The following is a 27,690-nucleotide window of genomic DNA, read 5'->3' on the forward strand; positions in this document are numbered from 1 at the left end:
TTTCATTCCCTAATATGACCTGTGGAAATAATAATGAAAATCCCCCTGAGTAGCCGTGACCGCAGTTTTTCATCTGTGATGCAGAAGATCTTCAGCAAACATTAGGACCTGACTGCTGGAACAGTACCCATGTGAACACGCATCTGTCCTGGAAGTTAGTTCTTCATCTCAGCCTTGATCGAGCTCCCAGTGGCCATTCTGCAAACATTAGCAGAGTTGCTGTTTGCAGTATTTGCTTCTAAAAAGTTCTGAGTGCTGTTTTTTTCATCCAGAGGAAGATGCATGGCTTAGGGGAGAAAGGGAGCTCTTTTCCTGAAGGCTGGTGCCCAGTATTGATAAAATTTGTTATTGAAATTGATTGTGACTGCAGGCCTGCTCGAAGTCAGGGATGTTTTTATAGAATAAGAAATGTGTTTTTCTTATATGTTACTACCGGAAGAGCATTGCTTGTTGCAGCTGTCTGTAGGATTTCAGAGTAATTGTGGAAGGTACTGGCTTGATTTCTTTTTGTTTGCTTTCCCAGCTGTTCCCCACTACATGCTAAATGGGTTCTGTAACCTAAGGGAACACAGCAGTGGATGAAAGAAAGCGGCTAGAGGGAGAGAGGAAGAACTGAGGGAATGTTTCAGGATGCACCTGAAGTGAACGATATTGCTGAGTGGTGAGGTGGCAGGTGGCCATCTGCTCACTACCTGGTCCTCTCTGGTTGACCTTAGATTAGTTCTCCATGGCTTTCTCCTAGAGCCTGTTAGAGCTGTTGGAGAGGGAAGAAATCCTCCATGAACTGATTCACGGGTGCTTGCTCTTTTATATCAGACTTTGTCTGTCTCTCATAGTAGGTTGCTAAAGCTAGTCTTGCATCTCCTGTCCTTATCCCAGAGCAAATGCTAATAGACCCAGTGTCTCTGTGCTGCTGACACAGGCAGAGGGTCCTTGAAAGCAGGCAGTGACAATGCAGAGCTGGCATTTTCCACTAGGTCTGCTAATTAATTAAGGTCACATGTTCTAGCTATTAGTTTGGCCATCGCTTCTCTCCATTAGGCAGGCAGTGAAATGACAGGGCAGGAGCAGGAGCATTCTTCCCTCAGCATGGCGCCACCAAAAGACCTGGGCGATGGTTGTGGGGTGCTGTTGAGCCACAGGTAGGCCAGCCTGTTGATGCAGCAGTATTGTTTGCTGCTACAGGTAGAAGAATTTATTCTATGTGGCAGTATATGGTGAGAAAATCTGCGTGCTAGAATGTTTTCGTGATTTTCTGAAGGGTCTGCTGTGGTGAAGGCATGCTAGGGAGTGTGGTGTTACTCGCTAAACTTGCTAGGCACCTGCTGAGAAGCAGGCTTCAGTATTTTTACATAAGCAATTGTTGCCCAGCTTTTTTTCTTTTTAAACATAACAACAACAACAAAAAAACACGCTAATTTTAATCAGGACTTATTGTTGAAATCTGGAGGACATTCCAGCACAGATTACGTCACCTCTGTGATTGTCTAGACAGGTTACCCGTGTCCCTGTTAAGCAACCTCATTATTTATTTATAGTTATTTATTATAATAAATGTGATTGCCTGCAGTAAGACACTAACTCCGCCGAGTCATATTTCAGATCACACAGCTGTGTTGTTTGAATTTTCAGAATACATAAAACATTTGCAGCTGCATTTAGATGCAGCCTCTCTGACTCTGCTGTCTCCAGTAGGTGCTGCTCCTGGGAGAGTTGCAAGGGGAGGAGAAGCTCAATTTCTGTGCTCTCAGGGAGGAGGACGAGGAGGTGTCCTTCAAGCTAGCACGCTGCCTGACCTTGCGTGATGTCCTCGTGGGGCGAGGAGCCGGTAGAGACTGCCGTCATTGCTGACTGCAGCAGAGCTTAGGATGCTACCCCAGGTGCTGTGTTTAAACACTTTAAAAACATCCCATCTGTACACAAAACCTGAGGCTTTATGGATTTAGTATATTGCCACGGGGATCATGTTCTCTGTTTACTACAGGCCTATGGACCTTGGTGGAGTTACTTACGATTTGCCCCTGTCAGTAGCTATGATGAAAATTGGGTGTTTGTGCTTCTCTGGTGGTTTGTTATCCTGAAGGAGCTTACCTGCATCCTAGCAGCTCTGATATACTGGGAGAAACCAGAAGCTTGCGTGCATCTGACTTCTGTCCAAGTGGGGTGGCTTCCTTTCTAGCCACTTAAACAAAACCAGCGTCCTTTGGGTGAGGAGGAAAGATTGACAATGAAGCAAGATACGTGTGTGTCCTTTTGAAAAAAATGTAGGGCATTTGAGTCCTGTTTCTCTCAACATAAGAGAGAATCAAATGGGGGAGCAGTTTCCTTGCTTCGCTTTTAATAACTGGTGTTCAACCTAGGAATGATCCTTGACTCTCTCCCCTCAGTGTCTCAAGTCTTCAGCTTCTGGGCCTGCTCTTGCTGCTCTTCTGGTTGTTCGGCCTCTTTCAGAAGCTTTGCAAAGCTGTGAAGCTCCTCTGTGTGTATTCGACTCAATTTTGGACACGTGCTGCTTGCGTGTGCCTGTCCTCTGTGTAGAAGATGCTGTGAGTTCAGCTCCTTGGCTCTAGGGACAAATAATCTTCTTTATTGATCCTCAGTGAAGTGTAACCATCATACCCATCTGTTCAGTGAGGTGTAACCCAAACCATATGCAGAAGACAACCTTGTATGCTGCCAAGGAGTGGTGGAAAGCTTACCAGTGGTATATTTTGTATGTGTTCTGAGTGACAGGATTGCGTACAGTAATCTCTTTTGCTCAGTTTTGGTTAGGTTCCTCTGATGGCAACATATGGCCAAAATGGTTGAGCTTGGCTAGACGGATGTTTTCTTTTCTATGGATCTTAATTTTATTAAAGTGTGAAAAATTGGTAAGCTTGGCATTTTATGAAATTACTTGAGGGAACTGAAGTTCGTTGTTCCCTGTAGCATTTGATAAAATACACAAAGGCCAGAAGGAATGAATGATTCACTTCTCAACTGTCAGCTGTGGTGGAGAAATGAGGTGAAGCTGGATTCGTGATTTGAAAATCTGTTCATCAGCACTGGAACTTGTCAAAACATAATTTCATCTTGTTAATTTTAGTGAGTTATTGAGTCAAAAGTAAATCAAAGATTTGTAGAAGGAGAGCAAAACAGTGTTTTACAGTGAATGCTTTTTTTAAGCTTGGATTTTTTTTCTTTTCAGGGAAGATTTCATAAAACTTCCTACTGTTAAAAAGTTAACATCTTGCTCCAATAATACCTACCCAATTACAGAATTTGAGATTTAATCATGCACCATCAAATTCGATTTTCAAATTTAGAATTAAAACAGTCTTTCAGGCTTAAGTTAACCTGCTCACTTTCATTTCATTGCACACGAAGTGGCAGATATAATTATTATGCGTGCTATATTTCTCTCATTAACATTAATAGGTTAGTATTACAGCTTCTGCCAGACCACAAATAATTAAGGGGGTGCTTTAAGTATGACTTTAAAAAAAAAATATGTTGTGAACAGTGAGTTAATGAATGTCTTGCAGCAGAGACCAGGTAAATGACTGAACAAGTCCAGATCAGCTGAAAGTCAAACATAAAACCTGTTCGAGCTTGTTAGCTAATCTCATCCATAAAACTAACTGCCTATTCTTCATGGATGTTAACCCAGTTATACTAATATTGTAAGTGTTTAAAGAAAAAAAGAAAAACTACAAAAATGGAAAACTTGAATCTGAAAAGGGAATAATAAATGAGCCTTTCTGCTGTAATTATGCAGACTGATTAAACAGACTGTGGGCTGATTCAGACACTACTGTTCAGTCTACAACTTGTTGTGTTTAATCACAGCTATTGGATGGGATTGACTGGTCGCATCCTAAGTAAGCTACCAGGGCAGGGGCTTCCAGATTTCTAGCAGTGCATGGATGTGACAGGTGGACTAGTGACAGAGGAAGAAATAGGCTGGCTTTTGGAGGGAAGTACTTGGATAGAAGGAGCGCTTACAAGCCCTCTTGTAGTGTCATTGACTTAGGTGGGTTCATGTCTAGTAACATGTGCAGGTAATGCAGGGTTTTAAGTTTGCAAATTACTCTAGGATCCACGGATGAAAAAGGCTCGATGGCTATGAGTTGCTCAAATGTACTTCTGGAGGCCTAATGAAACAGCGAAACTTTGGTTTGGGTTGTTCTTGGGCAGCACAAGGTGTCTTCCCACCTTTTCTAGCAATGGTCTGCAGTGGAAAATGCGTAATAGTCCAGCTTCGTGTTTTAAAAAAAAAGAAGTGTGATGTGTAAAAGTAGCGCTCATCTCTAAAATTTGTATGTCAGGGTCCCTCTACCTTCTGCATTCTCTGAAGTGGTTTTTGCTGCCTTTTTTTTTTTTTTTAATACATATAGTGTTAAAATTAGTGCAGTCTTGGGACCCATCTGTTCTTGTTCTGGCTTTTGGAAGCACGTGCCATGGAGAAATACCCTGTTGTGCTCTAAGGTGCAGGACAGTCCCAGTTCCAAAGAGACTGCGGTCAGCACAGGAGAGCACAGGAGAACCATGTCTGGTTGCCTCTCTGGGCAGAGACCTGAAGAAACTGAAGGATCTTGTAGACACCTCAAAGCATTTTATTTTATTTATTTATTTGTTTCCATCTGAGGAGGGGAGCTGCTTTCCTGATGCTTTGCTTCGACTTTGCTGAGGGGCTTGCTATGGGAGAAAGCCAAGAGGCTGGTTGCTTTGCTTGGCTTACGGATGGCATGGGCTGCTCGGAGGTGGGAGTCAGATCTTCCTTGCAGGACTGGAAGGTGGTGGTCAGGGTGGGAAGGGCCCCGAACCTGCAGCCAAGTTGCTGGTTTGGTAGAGAAGCAGGAATGGAGAAATATGTGGATGGAGGCATAGAGGTCGGTGGCTAGGAGAAACACCTTTCTGCTCAGTTTTCTGAGTGGGTATCAGCAGGGAAAGATGCGTTTGTCTGGGTTGGAGAAAGGAATTTGCTGTAATTGAGGTGTGAGACGAGGGTCCCTGGGAGGGAGCTGCTGCGTGTGGCTGGATAGGAAAGGTTGTTCTTTAAATGGTATGCAGAAAGAATCAGCAAACCCTCGATACAGCCTGCCTGCGAGGATCTCAAGTGGTTTGTTAAAAGCATGTTCGACGAGTGTAAAGATGAAGGGAGGATGGGGAGACAGACAGCTGGAGAGACAAGTGCATCCGAGCCCAGGAGAGAAGAGCCCGTGTGTGCTGTGGGGGGCATCGAGCCCGGGGGCTGCAGGGGGGAGGGGAGGGCTGGGGACGGCGCATGCATGGGTTCATCACTCTGCACAGTGCTGCTTTTCAGTGCACGGAATTAACGTGTTGTGGGGCCTAAAGGAATAAAAAATAAAAAAATAAAAAAATCTTTGCCATTGAGGATGCAGGTACCAAATGAGCTTCCCCAAATTAATACCAGCTCTTCCTCCCCCTGGCCGGCTTTCAAGCTCTGATTAAGCTTTGTTCATTTTAAAGACGAGGCGGCTTCTAGAACTTGTTTGTATTAGTGAAATCACTTAATGTTGGGCGTTTCTGATGTTTTCTCTTACCATTGCTATTGAGATGGAGCTTTTCTGTGGTCTCCCATCTCAAACTCTGCCTAGGAACTGTAGGAGTGGTGGAGTTTCACTGCTTTCCTGTTAGTTTACCCGTAACATATCCATGAAATTGGTACTTGGCAGGATCTTCAGTATATAGTCTTATTTAAAAAACAAAACAAAACAAAAACTCTGTAATTGCAGGTGAAGAGCTGCTGTAGTAATTTTTTTGGGGGGGATGCATTTCCCCCTTTTGCTGAATCTTTTTTTTTGCTGGTGTTAAGATCAATATTAAGTAAGTGCTGTTTTGAAAAGAAAATTAACATTCAGGTGGCCAGGAACAGTAAACAACAGATAGCAGTTGAAATGGTTGTAATATGGCCGAGCAGAGGAAGGTGATCATTCATCACTCTCCCAGTTCATTAGAAAGATAATGTTTGAGGAAATTAAAGTGCAGTGCAGAACTGCTCGGGGTTCTTTCCCTGGACCATGCATATGTTTGTGCTTTATTTGCAATTACTCTGCTGTTATGTATGTTTGGCTGCTAGCAAGCACATGAAAATCTAATAAGCTCAAAATGTGCCTTCTTTATTTATAAACAGCTTTTCTTTTGCATTACACTGATAGAGCGTGATAGAGACATCTTGCAATAGACTATTTCAGTATAAGGTGCCAAAAAAAAAAAGAAACATTTTATGTGATTAAACAACTGAGACGTTCTGACAGATGTTTGCCTGACAGAGTTCGCGGGAAGAGAAGTGCTGTTTGGATCTGGTTGGTGCTCGTGTGTGTGCTTGTGTCCCAAATTCGGTGGGAGGTGCTGACAGCTAACTAACGCAGGTTTCTAGGGCCTCTTCCCATTTCTGTGGACATTGTGGTGTGTGTTTACAGCACCCTGAGTACGGTGTGCACCGGCTTCTGGTCTGCATGCTGGGTTACCTGTAAAATCTTTTCCCACAGCTCTCCCCTCTTCCTTTTCTAGAGACTTCCTTTTTCTTTCTTAGCATCTCTGCTTTGGGCTTTCTGGCTCTTGGCTGTGTATTTGTGTTTCTTGTATGTATTTCAGGAAGTTATTACTGCTTTTAGCAAAGGCTTTTAATGTAGATCTTATCAAGGTAAAATCAAAGCTTTTTTGATTTTTGACCAGTTTTGGCCAACCTGATTTCCTTCCGTTTAAATACCCCACCAGCTATTTTTCTGCTTTAGAGGCAATTTGTTGGGGCTTTGACAATTTTTGAGTATTAAAATAGCTTTAATTTGAAGTCTGAATTGAAGTTAATTCAACTATGGCTTTTGAAAAGTCACAGTCGATCATTTCTTCTTCCTATGTAAGTGTCAGAAAGGCCCTAAATATTTTGAAGTTTTATTTGGAGGAGAAATAAAACTGAATTCAGATCTGTCCAAGCAAGCCCTTTTTTTTTTTTCCTCAGATTAGTAGAACAGGATGGACCTTTTTGTGATGTACCTACCTTTTTGTGATGCATAATCAAGTTGGAAAATAGTGTTTCGAGTCACACTGCAAAGGTATAATCCCCTTCAGGGATTATAGTGCGTTTTGCATATTGCCTCCAAGCGCCTATCTGAAGATTCAATGGAGGCTTTAGCCCTACTGGTGTCAACAGCACTTTGGAAAACATTTATTTATAAAAATGGATTTTAACATCTTTGCAAAGGCAGGAAGGAAAGCAAAGGTGCCTGGAAGAACAAGGTACATCACTGGTTGCCCAGAAAGACATCATGATTCTGGCAAGTGCAATGATGAAAACAGATGCCTACCTTATGTGTCAGGAGTACTCTAACTCACGTGAGGCTGAGTTCACCCCAAAAAGGAAGAGCAGTACGAATTAATCCATGAACTGCAGGCCACTGAAGATATACTGCTACTGGAGCCATGTCACGCAGTTTTCACTTGTTTGCCGCCTATATATTTTACAGACTTGGGAGTAGGGTTTAGAATAAAAATGTCCAAGATTTTTCATCCTACAAATGAGTGAGGTAGTGCATATTTCTTTACCCTGTCCCCCCCCAAACTGTACAACCCTCTCCTGGGCGGAGTACTTGTTCTCCACAGACTCCTGCTGCATCCTTCTGTTAAGTCATCTCCCCAGCTTACCGGCATGAATCTCAACCCTCCCCCCTACCCCTCCAAAAAAAAAAGATGGGGGGGTGATAGAAAAAGGGGTGTGTGTGTGTGTGTGATCTTTTAATCTGCCGACTGCTTGCACACAGTTTTTACTAGAGGAGCACCGAGGTGAAGTGCCTGCCCTGTTGCCGTGTGCTGGGAGCACGTGCCAGGGATGCTCTGGGCTGGGAGGCACAGCTGTTCAGTTGTGGCCCCAGTAATTGCCAAGTGCATTGATACAGCAGTGTCAAATCCATGTAATATCTTTACATCTGCCAGGTCAGACCGAAGACCTGTCCAGCCCGTAGCCTGTCTCCAGCAGCAGATGCTTGGGGATAAGTGTGAAAAATAATCCAAATCTATTCTCTTGTATACTTTATTGAAGTCGACAACCCCATGTAAGCTGTAAGGCATGCTAGTGTCTTTTTTAATATGTTTTTAATGACAAGAATTGTCTGACTTTCATCAATGGGACTCCAGATATTTTGGCAATGAACGGTAAGACTGAGTTTGTGTGTGTTCTCCTAGACCAGCTCTCTGCAGTTGTTTGTAAACAGCTGTTTGTGTTGCAGTAAACCAATCAGGGCTTGCCATTAAATCTTAATTAGGTAACAAATGGTAATGTATTTACATGATATCTGTTTAGTCTCATTTGCATGGTGTGGAAGATAGCTGCTGGATCGGGAGCGCGAGGACTCTTCGTTGTTGTTGTGTGGCTAAGAGGATTAGATGTGCTTAGGCAAAGGTGTGCGGAGCTGGGAAGGTGGGACAGTGTGTGCCATGGCATCACGTATGCTGGAAGCATTTATATAAAAGACAACTTTCCCCCTTTGTCCTGCTGTGCTTATGTCGAAGGAAGCACGTTTCTTCTTTTTGAATGTTAAATTATTGCATCATCCAGCAAAGGCACTGGGTGAACAGGGTGGAAGGATAGCACAAAGGCTAAATAAGTGTAAAAGATTTAAGCATTTCTAATTTATGGCACAGTGCTTACAGGCAAATGTGCTCACCAAGACCTGCAACATCTTTTCCTATTGAATGAACGGATTAATGATGGCAAATTCTGCCGTGTTAGGGACGTGTGTGAGGTCTCTCCTCGTGGTTGGCTGTAGGAAATATTTCAACTGGAAAAAGCCACCATTTCCTTGTGGCTGCTTTGGATTCTGCTTTTACAGTTGAGAGAGCAGACTTTTTTTTTTTTTTCTGGGGTAGTTTTGGAAAATATTTAATTAAGCGGCTCTAATGAGAGGCCATTATAACTGCAAACAGAATTATTGTTATCATCATTTCAGCTGTTAACATTTTAAGGGCAGTTGTTCACAAACTGTTCAGTAATTAGGGCCCAATTCACTGTGGAAAATTTGTGGTTGTGCTGCTGCAGCAAGTGTAATGTGGAAAGGAGCATTTGGGGGAAAAAGATGTCCTTCCCAAGATGTGCACGTGTGGACCATTGCTTCTCCGTTATGTAATCTCTCTTCAGGGCAGGTTACAAAATTTTGGATTATAGACATGGTATGGTTCGCTCTGGCTTATTATTTCCTCAGGTATACTATGAAATGAAGTGTATACACCTTTTCTAGGTGTGCAGAGCAACAGCAGAGGCTTGGGACAGAACTGTAGAAACTTGTACTTCTGCCACAGCTGCTCTAATGATCGTGGTCTACAGCAATTCTGTGAACCTAGTAATATTGTTATATTAATGGCCAGGTGAGCCTGCTAACCTCCTAGGAAATTAAACAGTACGAGGAGGGGACGAGCACAAATTACCTTTCCGTTCGTGGTAAGAAGCAGCACCTTACACAGCTTGATGCAAATTGTTTCTAGTTAAGGAACGTCTTAAAATACAACTCTGCTGGCTTCTTCAGCTGTAGCTATAGTTAGAGCTGCAACTATAGATAGCATTAAATTCATTTAAGTGCTAATAAAGTGAAATTTGGCATTTCCTCCAAGACTTATTTTAGAGTAAGTCTGTCTGAATTGTTCAGCAGCTCTGTGAGCCTCATGTTCACACGCTTTCATGTGACTTAGGTTGGGCAGGTAATGGGGGGATCGATCAGCGTTGGGCTGAGTGGCTGGGGATGGTCCCTGCCAGCGTTTGGTCCTGGGCCGGGTTGGGTGGCAAAGCGCGGCTGGAGCGCGGAGCGCTTCTTCCCTAGGGAGCCATCTCCGGTGGTGAAGTAATTTGGTGTAAATCTTATGCTGACAAACTCTGGTTCCTGTGGTTTTGCTTTCTGGATTAGAGTGCAGGCTGCAGCTCTCACTCAGTAAATCCTCTTTCTAAGCCCGCGAGATGGTGAATGTAAAACACGTGGGCACACATGGGGCGCGTTTAGGAGCTTCAGCTCAAGAATTGGGCTTGCAGGTGGCACAGAATGAGCTCTGGAAGAATGTTTGGTGCCATGTCTAAGGCCTGAGACTCTCTGCACTCTCTTGTGTCTTCTCTTTAGGTTAAGTAGGTGTCTTCTCTCTGGGGAGCAGATGTATAGCATTTGCTGGATCTGGGCAAGACGTTTTCCAGTTAGCAGTGGTTTGATCTTGGCAGAGGACGCAGAGGGATTTGTTAGTGGTCTTGGAAGCGGTGCTGCTGAGTGGCCGTGTTGGTGTGAGTGGATCCCAGCATCCCCATCCAGTGACTCAATGGGAACGTGTGGCCTGTCGTTAGAGGGCTGTCCCTTGGAAGCTGGCCTCGGGAGTAGGGTCAGGAACTCCGGACTGCAAGACTCCTTTCAGGCTAGTCCCTCAAGCTAAGGTAGAAGCTGATCTGGCAGCGAGCAGAGATGGCTGCTTCAGTTAGTGTTTCCAGGCCGAAGAACAGCCGTTGATACCCTGGAGCTGAAATCTTGTCGTTTTGCCTGCAGCACAGTCTCGAGACGGGCTGAGCTGCATCCCGGTGGGCACTGCCTGTGCTCACCTTCACAGGGCCAGGGAAGTGCAGGGACATCCTGGGGCAGCAGGCTTCTCTCCAGGTGGCCTCCAGCTGATGGGCAGCTCAGGAGCAAGCACTGCCAACCCTGGTATCCCATGCTTCTGCGCTGGCCGCCTCCTCCTCAGTTGACTGTCTCTTGCCTGATGCCTTTTTGTTCCCCTTGTTCCTGCTCCACGTTCAGGGTGTCAGCACCCATGTGCCGAACTGTTTCTCCTTGAGGGTTCCTGGGGCAAAGGGTGGTTTGAAGGCACTTTTGGGAGGATTTGAACCTCAGCTCCTCAGCGAAGCTCTCGTGACTCCTGGTAGATCGTGTACACACTCCCTGCCTCAGTTTCCTTCTCTTCCCCCTAGAAATGGGGGTGACAATTTATGTCCTCCTGCTTGTCTACCCTATGTAAGCTACAAGTAGGTACGCAGTGCCTCACAGCAGTGAGTTGTGTGCTGCCCTTGAAGGTGTCCCAGGTCCTTCACAGGCTTGTAGTGATCCAGGCACGGTCTTGAATGAGAGCTCCTCTACTGCTGTGTTGAAAGGAATAAGACAAGATTTCTGATGCTGGAGAAGCTGATGCTCATTCTTGCTCCTAGCCTAAGCAGTCTGCTAGCAAAGGAATTCATGATAACAAAAATACTTTTTGTGCAAAGTGCAGTAACATAGAGCAATAAAACCCATAATTGCTGCAGGAATATTCCACGTTAAACCAAACTATCAATTATAGTTTGCATAGAGGTTTGCTAGACTAAAAAGGTGGTGCTTTCATGTGAAAAAATATTCATTATCTTCTTTCAAACACACCTTAATTGCCAACATCAAAGTTATTAATTAAGCAATAAATCTTGTAAAACTGGATTGGCTCATCCAGCGCTTGTGGAGTATGGTAGAGGAAGGGTATGTGAGAGCACATGAGCCTTCTGGATCTCAGCAAGAGAGCTGTTAAGGTGAACCGTTCCTCTCTGTGAAGGTTATACTCACAGGAGTTGATTTTATGAGAAATGTTACGGTTTAGGGTGCGGCGTACTTGCTTTGGCAGCAAAGCTGTGACAGAAACAGTGACAACTTCTTCAGCTAGTCCTTTTGCTTGGGCTCACTGCTCAACAAATGCTGTCAGAGCAGTGCTGCTGTGTGCTGGCGTTGCAGTAGGCAGCGCTGCTGCGAGGGTTGTCAGGCCCTGGGGCTCAGTCCATCTGCACCAAAATGCCATGTGAATGCATCCCTAGCAGCAGTTGCTGGAGCAAGGAAGGAATTTGAATTTTGTTTTGCATGTCTGTCCCCAGTTGTACCTGTGCTGCTGGTTTCCAGTTGCTTCCAGTGGTTTTTGTCGTTGTTGTAAGAAGGTGTATTTTTCATATAAGCATCCTTCTTGTGCTCCTTATGCCTATGTACTTTTCCTTTAGAGACATTTTGTATTTCTATGCTAGCAGAGGTCTCTTGCCTTGGATAAAACTCAATTTTAAGACTGCAGGTTTAGGCCTGGAAATTAAATTTCTTTAGCTTCTGGTAACTCAGTCCATGCTGAAAAATGGCTTTTCTGTATAATGTGGTTGGTCAGCATCATGTCTTATTAGTGCAAGAAGAATTTCAGATCAGCTCTGTTGTATATCGGATGCTTCTTGTTTTCTTTCTATTTTCCTTTCCTCTTACTTGTTGTATAGCTCAGGAACTCCTTAAAATTAATGGTGAAAAGCTGTCGCAGAGAATGGTCCTCACTGTTACATGTGAAACTTCAGAGCACAGCTGCAGTGGGGGTATCCAGCTCATACTGCGCTAGCTGGACTGATCCCTGCCAGATGCTTCAGCATCTCTGATGTCCGTTCTGCGGGCAGCAGCTTTCCTCATTCTTTGCTAATATGCTTAAAGCCATTTTGGTGCATGACCCTAATTTTGTACAGGTGTGAAGTTGTCAGAGTAACAATAAAGATTTTTTTTTCTTCTATATGACTTTAATGAATGGTGTTATTCTCTGTTTCCCACCAGCTATGGAGAAAACTATGCCTCTGAAGTATTTGTTTCATCAATTTGCGAAGACATCTTTATTGCCTTTGGTGGATCATAAAGACTGCTTTCCAAGAGGGATGTTTACTGTAAAAGCTAATGAAGACATCATTGCTTTCCATGGCATCTCATAGCTTGTTTTCCAGAAAGAGTGATTGAATCCTTGTTGTGGCTGTATTTTAACTTGTGCTAGGTGTGTGCGTTTATGAATTTTTTATCAGGTTGTTAATGGTGGAGCGGAAGGATCAGACAATGAGATTGTTGTCAAAACGAGCACGACTTGCTTGTAGCAGGCAGGGAGGATACTTGGATCTCTGTTTGCTCTTCAGGTTTTCTTTCAATAAGCAGGTGCTATTGTGTGTATCACTTAAATTAGACATTTAATAATTAAACATTTCATTTTTTTAAGATTTTCCCTCCCTTATATCAGTGCAAGTAGGAAGAGTGTTCCCAATTATACTTTTATGACTATAGATTTTTCCACTTCACATTCTCAAGAGCATGGAAGCATGATTAATGTAGAAGATTGTCAAACAGCATTAATCACTGTTGATTTCTCATTGATTTCTACCCTTGCCTTCTCCCAGAGAGCCAGCGTACTTGCACCGGCCACTGAACTGCTGCGCAGTGAATAAAATCTTGCACCTTTGTCAGTGCCCTCTTGCCCTGTGGTTCGAAGGAACGCAGTGAGGAGCCAGGTACCTGCTCACCTGGGAATTGAAGCTTTAGCCACAGCAGAGAGAAATAATGGAAGGAGAGGAAAAACAAGTTTTAGTTGATGCAGTCGCTTTGCTGTTACATGTGCTGAACTACACGCGCAAGACAAGTGGTTTTACATCTAATGTATATTTTCAGCCAGGGTGGCCTTTGTGAGACACAAATGACATAAGGTGAACAAACTGCTTATTAAGGTAAGACAATGAAGGCCCAATTTTAAAAGGTTAAGATGTACTAGGAAGTATCAGTGCATCCTCCAAGTCATTAATGCTATACAGAATGTACAGCATGTGGTATTTTGAAAGGCCACTGTAACCTTTTCAAGCATGAAGCATGCTAAAAGGAATCTATTTCCTTACTGCTTTGAAAAGGGAAATCAGTCTTAAAAAGCCTAGTTTTTGTTTGTTTAAAAGGAAACCTTTACTTGGAGTGTGAAAAGAGAGGGAGGATCTTTAAAGCGAAGTGAGCATTGAGCTGTGTCTGTTGCAAGGGAGTGAGCCTGGAAGTCCACAAGCGATGTGAGATGTAAAATCTTGCTTTTTAAAGAGGATATTCTCACGGTTTTATTTTTTCCCCCAGATCTTTAGCCGAATTTCAAGCTTAGCACCAACTTGCTTTTGTCTATTCAGAACAGCGAGGCACGGCTGGTGGGTGGGCAGGCGTTGTGGTGTGGGGTCCACGCATCTGCATCCAACGTTGGCTGCGGGAAGCAGAGGTGAGCAGTCGGGGAGCATAGGGAAGGGGCAGCTGGGCTGCTGGGGGGCTTCTCCCCCTCCGTCTGTGGCGACGACCTCCTGGGCTGCAGGACCTGAGGTGGTAAAACTGCACTTAGCGGTGAATGGGCTTGGAAACCTACTTCTCACCCCCCCCTAGACTGAACAAAAATAAATAAATAAAAAACCAAAACAGACAATCTCTCAGGCAAACAAGCTATGAAAACCTGAGGAGGAAGGCTTTATACGTACTTGGCAGCTTGTCTGGTGTTTTGAGTTAGATTGGTCTCATCTAAAGGATGACATCTTTTAAAGTGGCTTGGGTAAGACCATGCTTTCAAAGCACTGTGGAAGTCGAGTCAGGCTTCATTTTGCTTGTGTGGTGCATTGAGCACTTTGTGTGTGTGTATGTTGTTCACCTCTCCGCCTTGCATCTGTGATTGCACTTTAACAGAAAATGTTGTGAGGAGTTCACAGGTCTCCTCAGACTTGAAGAAGCCCTCCCAGGACGCCTTTTGCTTAAGCCAACTTGCTTGTTAGATGGCAAGTTGAAGCAGCTGGGCTTTGCAGCAGGCATCTTCTGCCACTGAGAAGGTCTTCACAAAACAAATTGATGTTAAACAAATGCAAGTTTTGACTTAAGCCCACTGGGAACTGGGAAGACAGCAAGACATCTTGCCATACGTTTAATATGAACACTGAAAGAACAATGTAATTGCTACTTGTAGTCTGTCCTTGGCATCTGTTGGCTAAATGGCCTCTTCAAACATACACTACCGCTCCATCTTCACTTAGTTGCAGCTAAGCTCCTGATTGCAGGATGCTTCTTCCTCCTGACTGTTCAGCCATTGACTTGCAGTGTCAGTGGAATTCAAGAGCATAAAGAGCAGGGTTTTACAGCCCGTGCTGCTGCTTTAGCTCATGAATCCTGAAGGAAAGCTGCTCTGGAAAGGCAGAGGTTTTGTGTGTGGAGGGAAGAGATGAATTAAAGTATTCTATCCCCTCCTGAACACACAGAAAGAGTCCTTATGTTTAGATGATCTCATTCAGTGGGTGTGTAAAGACTGAGTGAATGATGTGCAGTGCGCTGGGTTTTTTAGTACAAGTGGCATGGAAGGGGGCTCCTTGCTTTTCTGAGGGGATGAGGAGATCTTGGTCCATCTGGGGTTTCTCTGAGTTTGGAGTTCAGTTTGCAAGTTAGGTTCTGCAGCCTGGAAATCAGACAGTTGTCACCCTTGTATCTCCTTTCAGATCTTTACAGCTCCTCCTCCCATCTCTAGTTCTCATTCTCCTGAAAACCAATCGCAGTTTTGGTGACCTATCTGGGACTCCAAAGGGACCATTCCCCGTGTGACATATTCAAATATCAGCTCATAAAAGGGCAGTCTAGAACATGCAAGGAAGGGACAAAGCGAGGATATTGGCAGCTAACCAGCCTCGCTATCTTTCTTGGCTGACGCTTGCAAGCATCAAGTTGCACTCCTGTGTGGAAGAACAGTGGTTTAATGTTTGATAGTGATCAGATCAGGAGGAGAGCAGAGCACCAGGCATCCGACAGGTTGTCAAACCTGTCACTTCCTAGCCTTTTCTTCCCCTTGACAAGGTTAGCCATGGACTGACAAGGATACACTTTGCCAGAAAGGCACCAGAGCTGTTAGAAGAAGGAAAAATACTTAAATACAAAAAATCAGTTCGGCTGCTCTCCACATATAGTAACATCTGTGAGCAAGCTGCATTCTCAGATGTCTTTGCAGTGACTTTGCAAAGTTACTGGAAAAACAGTAATTGCCTGTTAGGCGAGTTGTAGGCAGTCTGGGAGCAAGACCGCGGGGCCATGAGCACCCCTTATGGTGGCTGCTGGTGTGGGACGGACACTTGCAGTCTGAGGTCTGTGCATACCCAACCATGCAAATATGCTTTTGGTGACATTTTTATTAGAGATGAGGAGACTTCAGAAAGGGATGAATTTCTCGTCTGAACTGGAGAAATTTGCCTCTTGATACCTGCCTCGCCTGCCCACATTTGCTTCTTTTTCTTTTTTTTTTTATTCCTTTGATATTGTAAGGGTGAAGTGCCACAGTCTGTCCATTTGTTGTGTGCAATGTTGACTGCTGTGTTGGTATAAAAACAAAACCAAACCACAACAAAACAGTTCTGGCTAAATATTTTTCTTCCATATGCATTCAACACTGCCTCACCCCCAAGTGCCTGTGCATTTTTCCAAGGCACCTTGGCTCTAGGAATTTGCGGTGCAGACTGGTGTGAGTTTTTGTTGTATGCTTTTCCCTGTGGTGTGTGCATAATCATATATAAATGCACATGGCTCTTGCTGCTTGCTGCAAACTGAAATTCTCTTTTCTCAAACAGTGGCCAACCTCAGTGCCATTAATATTAACACTGTAGGTTTGTGAAACCTCAGTGGGATCTGCATTTGCTGTAGGAGTGGAAGGACATTTGTTAATCCATTTCCCGTGACACACTTTATACTGCCTTGGATCCTGGTGTAGTTTTTGCACTTTCAAATCAAAATCATAAAGATGGTCGTCATAAGGCATAAAAAAGTTAGCACGCACTCATCCATTTCAGTTTTGTTTGAGTGATGCCATCTGCTTTTCTGAATATGGCAGGTAGTTGGAGAAGGAGAATATACCAGTCGGGAACTGCAGAAACAAAACAGTAGTATATTTCTTATTGCTGATGTTTTTTTTATTTTGTCTTTTTTTTTTAACATGTTCAGTCATGAGCGAGAAAGCAGAAAAATCAATGTTAGGGTGAAATAAACAAGAAAAATTGAATTATCAAATTAGTTTGGCTAAGGTTCACAAGTGAAGAACGAACTTGAAAAGTGAATGTGCTGGTTAAACAAGAGAGCTGTGCATCCTTCTACATCATTTATGCAGAATTCATTCAGAGCCCTGCAGAGCTATGAGCTCTAATTGCAGTGACGGTTTCTTATCAATACCAAATTGCCAGATTGTCATAGCAAGAAAGAGGTGGTTATTTGTGTGCTTTTGCAAAAATGGTTAGTTGCACAAATTTCTTTGAACCTTTTCTTTTCTGTTCCTTGAGAGGCTAAAGGCTGTTCACCTGTGTCTCTGCTATAGGAAATGCTACCGGAATGTTGTTTATCCCATGAGTGAGGATGTGCTTGTTGCGATCTCGGCTGTGACAGATCTTAACCTTTGCATACGTGTGCATTTCCCTCACCTGCATGGGACAACTGCTTGGGATTAGGCCTGAATTGCAAAACTTTCAATGATTATTTTTTTCTGCTGAAGTATTACGACAACAGAGTGGGTGTATTACGTAGAAAGCTGTGTATTTGGAGTACTCTCTGTTATTTGCCAGCAGATCCAGAAAGGCGTAAACTGCTTTTTTGTTGGCTTTTTCATGGGAAAGGCAAGAAGCAGCTGTTTAGCTGAATATTGGCACACAAGTTCGTTGTTTGATATTCGTCATGTTGCTCTAAGAATCAATTGGCAGGTGGGAAGAGTTCTTGGTGAGCAGACTCATTGCTTTATTGCTTACCTGGGTATAACTGCTGCTTGGACGGCTGACAAGTTAGCAGAAAACCACTACTTTGTGTTGTGTGGAGATCTGTTAGAAAATGTGGATATGGACCGAGCCAGGCAGATAAGAAAGTCATTAAATAAGTGCTCTAGACAGGAGAATGAAGAGCTGAAACTGAGCTATTGTCATGCTAATGCTGCACAGGAGCATGTTATTAAACCTGTAGTTACGTACCAGCAGCAGTACTGATGTGTGGCAGTTGCTTCACTGTATTTCTTTCCATGTCGTGTTGGCAATGAAGTTTTTAACTTTGCAAGATGATACTATAGCGTCTGATGAAACTGGTATTAGTGCCCAGCCTGGTGAAATAATCCTCTCTGGAACCTGAGAGGATATTGAGCTCTGGAAGGTACTCGCTGTGAAGCTGGGTGACTTTGGGGCTGTAGAAAGCACGTACATTTACATGAGGTTCCTGGGGTCTCAGTACTTCTCAGCTAGAGATTTCCAATGTTCTTGATGGCTAATGATCCAAAAGACTTTAGTTAGAAAGAGAAAAAAAAAATCATCTTTTGACACAGTGCTGTATATCTACTATATGTCTTCAGAATGTATGAAGACAGTCTTTGACCTGCACAAATATCAGAGGTCCGTACAGTTGCTTAAAGGTCACTTGAATAACCCCATCAGATAATAATGTTGGCATTGCCTTTGACAGATAGCCTGGCGATTTGCTTACTGAAGCCTGTCTTCAGGAGCCACTGTGTCTTGGTAGCAAAGACTGTAATAAAATTGTTCAGTTTCAAAACATACCGTTCTTCATTCTGACTAGTAATCAATAACTGTCTGTGGCTGGTGTCGGCTCGGGCTCTGTCTCACGGGGACTTACTGTACAGTGAGTTCTCTATGCTAATCTGCACCTATAAATAAAAATCCATCCCAGCTGAGACTGCTACATCCTTCTTGGGCTGGTGGAGAGCTGGCGACTGAGCGGGGGAGCACTTGTTGTTTAGGGGCTTGGTGGACTTTGATTAATTTGGATTCTGGGTCTGATTTTTCCTGAGAAGAGACAAGGCTTAATATATTTAGCTAGACTAGGGGTGTGTTTGCCATGTCCCAGCAGCATAAATGTCTTTGCATTCCTTGAAGCTGAATGAAGCAAAAGACACGGTGTTTCTGGCAAATATGCTGGAAAGACGTGTTGTGGCCAACCCATCTCACATGTGGTGGAGCAGCAGTGTCTGCAGAACGTGCCCCTGTGCGCAGGGATGGGTTTGGGAGCAGACAACTGCCAGCAACTCATCATCTCCTTGATGTGACCACGTGTCACGGCAGCACCCTGCTGCCCGGCAGGAGGTGCTGGTTAGTGGTGAGGGTTATTTTGAGATGTTGGGTAAGTGGCACAGGAGTCTGGCTGGTTCCCTGCGTCCCAGTTTAGCAGCTGAGTTGCTGGGAGGGAGCTGTGGGCAGAACGTCCTGGCTAAAACGTGAGGCTGGTGTGTGGGATTTGCTGCCTTAGAAACTTGCTCCTGCTCTGCTGGAGTTGTAGGAATTTTTTATTTTTTATTTTAGCAAATTTTAGCATATTTGCTCCTGAAAGGGTTAGTGCTGCAAAGGCATCTTTATATGGGTGTCTGAGGGAGAGGCTGGTGGCGTGGTAGGAAGATACTGAGTTTCGTTGGGCTGCTGTAGGATTCAGTGTCTGTTGAGCAGGCAAATCTCTATTTATATGCACGGCCGATGGTGGGTGTGCGAAAACTCTCGTGCTCAAGCATGAGCTATTGTTGGTGTCGAAACAGCCAGATGGATGGCGGGAGGTCAAAGAAACGTACAGCATTCCCAGCCTGGGGCTGTGGACAGGGCAAGCTGAGGAGGAGGAACCATATTTGAGATTTCTGCTATTCTGTTTCTAACTCAGGTTCAGGAGGTGGAGCACCCCTCTTTAATGCCACGATACCAGCCCGTGAGGCAGGGCTGCACCCACCAGCGGGATGAGGGATGTTTTTGGGACGGGCTAGCGCTCTGCTAGGGTGGTGCAGAGGGGGGATGCTGCATGGCGCAGGGTGCGGCTGTTCCTGCCAACGTGCTTGCCCCAGGACTTGGGGGGGAGTTGTGCAAGGGGGATACTGTACGTGCCGATGGAGAGTGTTGGTGGCTGCTGCTGGATCGTGATGAATATGAAATAGGAGCAGGAGAACGTGAATCTAACTCAGTGTCTGCCCACGCTGTTTCAGACCATGGCTTACATGGCATTTCTTTCCATCAGCTGAAGCTGCCTCTGTGGTAAACTGGGCTGGGGAGTCCGTACGGGGTAAAAATAACGGAGCTGAACGAGAGAGCATGACTACAGCATGCCATGCCTCTGAAGGAAGTGCTTGCCAAAATGTACCCACAGGGGTGGGCAAGAACATTGCATGCTTTGAATCTTAGATGGCATGCTGTTGGGGAAGAGAGAGAAATGAATCAAGAGCAGTTTTTTCTAGCTTTATGCTGTTTTTTTTGCTGTTATCGGAATGCTTCTTCCTTTAAATGAAGTGTCTTAGGCTGAGGGGGAGGCTTAAGACTGGTCTGTTGAGGTGTCCTGGCTCAGCACGGTGCTCTGCATGGCTGTATTAGAGCATGGAGTGATGCTCCAAAATGTGCAGGTTTGGAATCTTTCTCTTTTTGTCTATGAGCTTCCATGCTTAAATTGCATAGCTGGCAGTAAATGCTGCCAAAATGTCATGTAGATGAAGCAGCTTCGTAAGAGCTTTAGTGCCACAACCTCTCCCAACCCCTGCAATTACATTTTAATTCAATATTTCATTGGAGTTTTCAAATAATTTTAAATTAATAGGCACCAGATTGTAGGGGGAAGAGTTGGCATCGTTCTCCGTTTGCTTACAGTCTTCTGCACTGCAGATACGCGTTTGATACACACAGCTGGGAAGCCAGGTTTTCTCCGAGAGCATTTGAACGATTCCTTTTACCAGTGATGAACCAAAGCCGACCCAGGGCCGAAATGCCCAAACTGGTCCCAATAAGGGAGCGACAGGGACAGGGGTGTTACACCTGGGCGTGGGTGTGGGGAGGGAGGGCAGAGAGGAAGAAAGCATGAGTGCAGCGCCTTCCTTTTAGGAGTGCCAAAGCAGTGGCCTCAAAGGCCTTCTGCTGGGGTGCCCGTCTTCGGGCCTTGAATTCACAAATTGTGAGCAGTCGCACAGCAATGTTTGAGGGGACCCTGCTTCTTTTTGGGCACTTCATGGTGCTTCTGCCTTGCCTGGCAGGAGGTCTGTGCTCAGTTCCCTATGGCTTGTTTTGCATTTGGAGAAATCCTTGTGTTCGTGTCCTTGGGGAGCTGTGGGCACCTTCCCCTCTTCTACTGTGGTCGTGGTTTTGGCTAGGCTCTGGCTCCCCTTTACCGGCACAAGATGCTGACGATGTGGCATAGTCAGCTAAGTCCTCTCCTGGCCAAGAGGCCTGAATTATTGTCCTTGATGTTCCCAGGTGCTCCTCCAGCAATGGGCACAGCCCATGCGCACAAAAATCCCACTGATTTTTCCAGAGTCAGGGTTTCACCCCTTTCCCTTAAAAACAGTAAGGGCAGGAAAGCACAGCAGGGATGGGTTAGTGATGGGCACGCTTTCATCAGACCTCTTAAATGCGTTAAGACTTGATTGATTTAAACCACCAACTTTAGACATTGTTGCTTGCTGATGTAAACTATCTTCATTTAAATAATTGACTCGAGTCTTGTATTTTCTATTTCTGTTTATTAAAGTGATTCTCACGAGCTTGTAGCCATGCTGAGAGTGGCTGTGTTGCATTGGATTTGGTGTTCCTCCTTAGCCAGGGAAAGAACTCCAGTGTCCATGCATACATTTTTAGTAAGTTGTATGGATTTGTTGTGTGTTAGGATCTGTATCATTCTTGATGTATTAATTACTGTTGTTTTATTTGTGACTTCATATCAGGCTCTCTTTGGAAAGAAACTGGGATTCAATTACTGTGCACCAAAATAGCACTTGCAAGCTCTACTGAATTCTAATTATCTAAAGCGTATCAAACGCGCGCACACACACAGTGCCCTTTGCGTTAGGACTGCTTTTCTAACAAGGAAGTTCAGAATGTGAGAAGTTTGGACTGATCTCCAGTTCCTACCATGCTACTAAAAATGTAAGGATTGGTAGGGTGCATTGTTCCTTCATTAAGCAGGAAGAGCCTCATAAGGTCCCTGCTTTATCTAGTTCGAGCTAGTTTTCCAAGTCTGAGAGAAGGAAGCTGTTTGAAGAAGCCTGGAGCTGGAGTGGTGCCTTCTGTGCTCTGAAGTCAGGTCAGCGGCACGGCAGGGTCAACCCCTTGTTCTTAGCCCGGTTCAGTGGCTTGATTGCCTGTAAAACTTGACCCTATTTAAAACAGGGGCTAAAATCCCATTTCCGGGTAACAAATAATGAATAGATGTACTTGGAATCTTCGTTCAGTAGTGAGAGGGTAAGAAAATGTATTTATAATGTGGTTTGGGAGTACTGTTTCTTAAAGTGGTGTGGATTTCCAACACAAATTAGTACTGCATATTCTTGTCTTGGTCTTTTAGCTGTATTGCTTTCACGTGGGAACCCCAATGGTAAATCGATTGCATAGGTGTAAGTGCAGGTTTCGAGCCACTGCAACTATTTCGAATAAATTCACTTTTCTGTCAGCTGAGGAGAAAATAAGCTTCTGTTAATAAGAATCATTATCTAGGAGAGTCGGTTCTGAATTGAGAAACTGTAGCATCATCAAAATGTGTAAAAATTAATAAACAAGAATTAATAAATAAATATCCCATTTTGAGCATTTAGTAAGGAAAAGATTACAAGAAAACAAGCTAATGTTCTTTAAGACCTAAAGATAGGAGCTGTGATCATAAGAGTGAAGAATTGGATATATTTGGTCCACCATGGTTCCTGATAGAGCAGGAAAATACATTAACTTTATTCAAAAGGGAGAAATGATTTATTTTTTTCGTCCTACCTATAAGCAATTTCATTAACTTTTCGTGATCAGTAGATTGTGAAAAAGAAACAATAACTGTGTGGCAGACTTCTTCGAGGTCAGAAATTTTGTATTTTTTGTGGGTATAAAAAGACTGGAGTTCTTTGTTGGCATGGATTGACATAAATTAAGCCTGACGTTGCCAGTAGTATTAAAAAAAATTGGTAATGCGATTAGAGTGATTTAATGCTGGCTTTACATAGAAATGTTCTTAATATTTAATCGAGTTAAACACAACTTCAGTCATTTTCTTTCGTGACTTAATTTTGCCTCCTTATGTGGGCACTTTGTGGGCAGGGGTTATGAGACCTTGCAAAGCCAGTTCAGCACGCGGCAGGGCTGTGCTGCTGCTCCCAGCACACCACCACACACTGTCCCCAAATCTGAAAGTGTACCCCCAGCTATCCAGAGCTGTCAAGTCCAGGTCCTACTACACCTTGGTTAAGCAAATTTGATCTTTGATTTACCAACATGAGGGTTGCCCCATAGGATCACAGTAGTGGTCTGCCCTTTTTGAGTCTCAGCTCCATCCCGTCAGTCCTTTTAGCTCCTCTTCCCTGGATGCTTCCTACCTCCATGGCACTGGTACCTTCACGGTGCCTCTGGCTTCACTGAAGTTTATCTGTCCTCTTTTCTGCCCATTTACTCCATTTTTGAGGTCTGTTGTCATCACTCAGATCAACGGATGAGATGTTTTGAATCAGTGTTCTTAAAATTTTAAAGGTAATTTTTTAAGGGATTTGCTTTTGTCAGTGGATAGGAGTATTAACACATGCTGTTTACAGTTGCTAGTATCCCCGCTCTGAATTTGTTGTTGCTCTTGCTGAACAGGCAGGCACGCTCTGAGCTAATGATGTGGCTTAGCACCCGTCCATCTGCACGTGTTTTTATGTTAGGCACGGCGAATGCCATGGCTCGTGTTTACTACAAACTGCTTATCTTGGACTTGTACCAAGTTGCATTTGCATAGGGTTGAAGTTTAGTACAGAAACATGGTCTGAATTTTGTTTTTTATTGATGAAAAGCCTTAAGTGGGCTTGATGCATTAAAAAAACATGTTTAACATTATTTGCTGATTTACTAAGCAAAGGAAAGCTTGGATCAGATTAGCTACCTGAATCACTTCTCAAGCAACGTGGGTGCCAGCCCTTATTTGTTATGGTTATGTGAGTACTGTGAAGTACTCATCTGTAGTTGACACCATTGAGAACAGGGTGGTTGACAGATTTTAGGATGCTGATAAAAGTCCAATGAATTCCTGTTGATGCCGTCTGAGTCTAAGACATCATGTAACTTTTCTGTGTCCGTGGCTCATGTCGGCTGGACCTGGGTGGAGGTGCTGCTGAGCTCTTCGTTTGGTAGCTTCACACTACCTTGGGGTCTCCACCTGAAGACCAGATACCAGGTCCCTCTGATGGTTTTCTTGGGATCTGCTACACGAAGTGCATGTGCTTGCTGGTCAGACAGCAGATTTTATAACCTGATTTAGCAGTAGCAGCTAAAAAGCTTCCCATTAGGAATCTGGTTTGATGGTGGGTTTTCATAACCCACGTTAAGCAAAATGTAAACTTTCTTTTTCTCCTGGAACTGTGACTGGCAGTGGCCCCAGGGTAGCTGTTATCTAAGCTGATGCTCACCTAAATCATGCAAAAAGCAGTGTTCTTCAAGTTGAAGGCTCCCAGATGCTGGGGTGGATTTCCCTGGGATCCCTGCGCTGGGGCAGAGCTTAGTGTGTTTGTTTCTGTACACAAACGTGCAACAGGATCTAGATAAGAAGAAAACCAGAGTGGAGCATCAGATGCTTTAATATCCTACCTCTGACTGAAACAACCTCCCTGTGTGGGAGATTATAAACATTTCCCTTCTCTTAAGGGAAAATCATGCACAGACAGAGACAAGTACATATAAATAATTTACAAAGCTGTAATACACTGTAAATATAAGCCTACTGAATAATGAATTAACCCAACTGCTGATTCATAGGTAAATATCTCTTGTAAAGCAGATTTTTTATAGATTTTTACAGCTTAGTTAATATCCCCTCGTATTTTATTAAAGCTGTTCAGGTGAAGTATTCTGGTAATAATATGTATATCTTTGGAAGTGACACGGGGCGGTCACAGGCTGCCGTGCTGGCTGTAAGCCTGCTTTCCTCTGCTCCGAGGAAGCAAAGCCTTGCTGGGCTTGGGCAAGCTCTCCCTTTTGTGAGGAAGGCTTTTCTTCCGCTCTCAAGCAGGCAGCAGAGATTAAGCAGGAAGAATTTTGATGTGGCCAAAGAACCAGAGACATACAGGGAGGAAGGAGTCTCTGAGCATCTTTTTTTTTTTCCTTTTTTTTTTTTTTTTTTCCCCTCCAGGCTTCTGGTGATAAATAATGCATTCACCCTACTTTGGCTGCGCTCTAGACGTGGCGAGAATTCTCTCTGCCTCCAAGGACTGGAGCTGGGTGGGATGGGGGAACGACCGCACACCCGGTCCTTCCTGGCTGGAACAACCGCGTGCCATCAGCCCCTCTTGTCATCCAGTCCGAAAGAAACCAGACGTGACATTTGCTTCCTCCATGCTGTTTTTTTCTCTCCTCTTTCTCAGGCAAGCCTTAAGAAATAAAAACAGTTGCTAAGCTACAGGATAGGGAACGCCGCATCTTTTTGTTGCAGTCCCAGTGGTAACTCTCCTCTCTGAGCACCGAGACAGTGGGAAGGACTGTTTAGTAGCTTGAATTGTTTGTCAGTGAAAGTGTCGTACTCCTAATGCAGATGATACTAAACACTGTCAATTTAATTTATACCTGAATAGATGGGTGCTTTTCTCCCTCCCTTCCTCTTGCTCCTGTTTAACGTAGGCTGGTGGAGAAGGTATTACCTGCTTTCTGTTTTGTCAGTTTTGGGGGCATGTCACTTGTCAAAGATGTTGTTGCTTTGTTTTATTTCTGATAGCTTAAATAATTGCTTTCATAAAAGATAACTAGATTTCTTTCATCTGGAAGTACATTAGTTGTAAATTGCATTTTCTTTTAAACTTAAAGTACGGATGTCAACACTGATTTTCATTGCCATTGTACAGTGCTGCTGTTAAAGGTGTCTGTGGTAAAGGTGCATCTTTAACATTGAAGAAAATACTTCTGAACTGGAATTGTTCCTGGGATGTGCATTTCGTCTCTGCTGTGCTAAATCAGGTGATCGTAGGGTGTTTTGTGGTAAACGAAATGGGCATTTTGCTGAATATGCAAGGCTTTCGTATAAGATGCAAGAATGTCTTTCTCTCCTTAAATGCTCTAAACCCTCGGTTTTGGCCTGCTTTAAGCACTTCACCCCGTAAGAGGAGAGTAAATCCAGAGGCATTACTTGCAAAAGAAGAGACTGCTGCCCGTTTTCATCTAGTTGTCTTGGGAGGGGATTGTACCTGAGTTTAGACCTGTTTTCATCTACTACAACAGCTCCATGTAGAGTTGCCTTATATCTGCTTTTAGAAAACAACTAGTGACACTAGGGACATGTTTCATATAGGCTGCAGTGAAATTAAAACCGAAATAGGGCAGTACTCAGGGTTCCTGTCTCCTTTGCCTGTCAAAATACCTCCATGACATTCCTGCCAGTGCTGGGTGTTATGCTTAATTAAGCAGCCCATCAGTCGAGCGTGTGGTGTGGATGGCTCCGCAACGGGCTCACCGCCTCCCTTGCTGATGGGGAAGCGCGGTAACATTTCCCGTGCTTGGGGGACAAGGGGAAGTGCTAATTGGTCACGCACGCAGCTCCTCTCGCGTGTTGCATTTGCCACGATAGCTCCATGTGGCATCGGACCCCAATTAATTCAGAGAGTTGGTGCACGCACATCTCTTCCTTTGTTGCCCTTCTGCCAGGGATAAGCTGCTGGATTTTTTTTTATGCTGAAAATGTCATTTGAGAAGCCCTACCAAATTACTAGGGATGTAACTTGGGCTTGAAAGAAGAACGGTATGGTCAGGCTCACAGCAAAGTACAGATTTTTGTGTTAAGGATGTTTCTGCCGTCTGGCTGGCTTGGAGATTTGAGTGTAGCTCATTGAGGCTTCAAGGCACAGCAGTGGAAGTAATTTACAATGCAAAATGCTATTTTTTCTATTTCAAAGATTAACAGAGCCTGATTTGGGAGAAAGTGAAGTGTATGAAATTAGTTCTCAAACATTTGTAGTTTGTTAATACTTAAATTCTTCTTGATTAAGAAAAGATAAAAACGCTTGTGTAGAGTTCTGCTTTTTTGCACATGAAGCATTTTCCTTTATTCTTGCCATTCTATGTGGAGGGATTTCCTGGGGGCTGAGGAAAACTTTCTATTGTAAGGAGGATAGAAAAAATAAGCAACTTTGAAGACTTTCAAATTGCTGAAAAAAAATAAAGTGAAAGTCTGGTGAAAGTCTTTCAAGATTTTTTTTTAAAAAACATTGCAAATTAGGGCTATTTATAGTACCAAACTAAGTTTGTTAAAGACCAACGTTCTGAGAGCTCAATTGGAATCTGACTTTTTACCCTGGCAGGCATTGTGTGAACACCATAACAGGATCCTTCTTGGAAGAGGTTGCGGGCTGTCCCTTGCTCCCTCTGGCTGTGGGATGTTGTTCCTGTACAGTTGGAAAATGGAAATGAGAAAGATCAGGTCATTAATGGAATATCCTATTTAAAACTTTTGTTCCCACAACTGTATTTACTCATGATCTCCTATCAGAGCAAAAAAGTGTCTTTCCATTTTATGAAAAAACTGAACTGAGAGTGAGCAACTTTTCTGAGTACAGCTTTGCTGCCTGGCATTATCAGACAGCCTGATGTTAGTCTCTCCTGCCTTTCTTGCTTTTATATAGACTGGGGTTTGATGCTGGAGCATCAGTGTGCAGAGTACTTTCTCTCCTGACAAAGAGTCAGACCATCTCTCCTGACAAAGAGTCAGACCATCCATTATCTGCCCACATCCTGGTGGGCTTTTGTGTCTCTCAGACCTAACTTCCTCTTTTTTTTTTTTTTTCAGATTATGTTCTGTGGATTTCATGTCTGAGGGGAGAGGAAATTTGTGGTAAATAAACCAAAGGACAGGATAACAAGTGTGCTGCTTCCACCCTTCCCAGATAGTGTTGCTGAGCATCTCATAAAGCCTTGTCTGTGAGCTTCTGTTGCGCGGCCAAAATACAAAAAAGATGAAT

General features: G+C 43.9%; 1 protein-coding gene and 1 long non-coding RNA gene across 2 annotated transcripts in view; both read left to right on the forward strand.

Moving 5' to 3' along the window:
- On the forward strand, positions 1-27,400 carry LOC121077316. Its single transcript, XR_005823981.1, has 3 exons — positions 1-1,142; positions 25,585-25,696; positions 27,034-27,400. It is a non-coding gene; the product is annotated as an uncharacterized LOC121077316 (long non-coding RNA).
- Positions 1-27,690, forward strand: part of HS6ST2 (heparan sulfate 6-O-sulfotransferase 2) — a 130,605-nt gene that overhangs the window by 19,707 nt on the left and 83,208 nt on the right. The gene's annotated exons all lie outside the window — the stretch shown is intronic.

Source organism: Cygnus olor, chromosome 13 (assembly GCF_009769625.2).
Source record: "Cygnus olor isolate bCygOlo1 chromosome 13, bCygOlo1.pri.v2, whole genome shotgun sequence".
NCBI lineage: Eukaryota > Metazoa > Chordata > Aves > Anseriformes > Anatidae > Cygnus > Cygnus olor.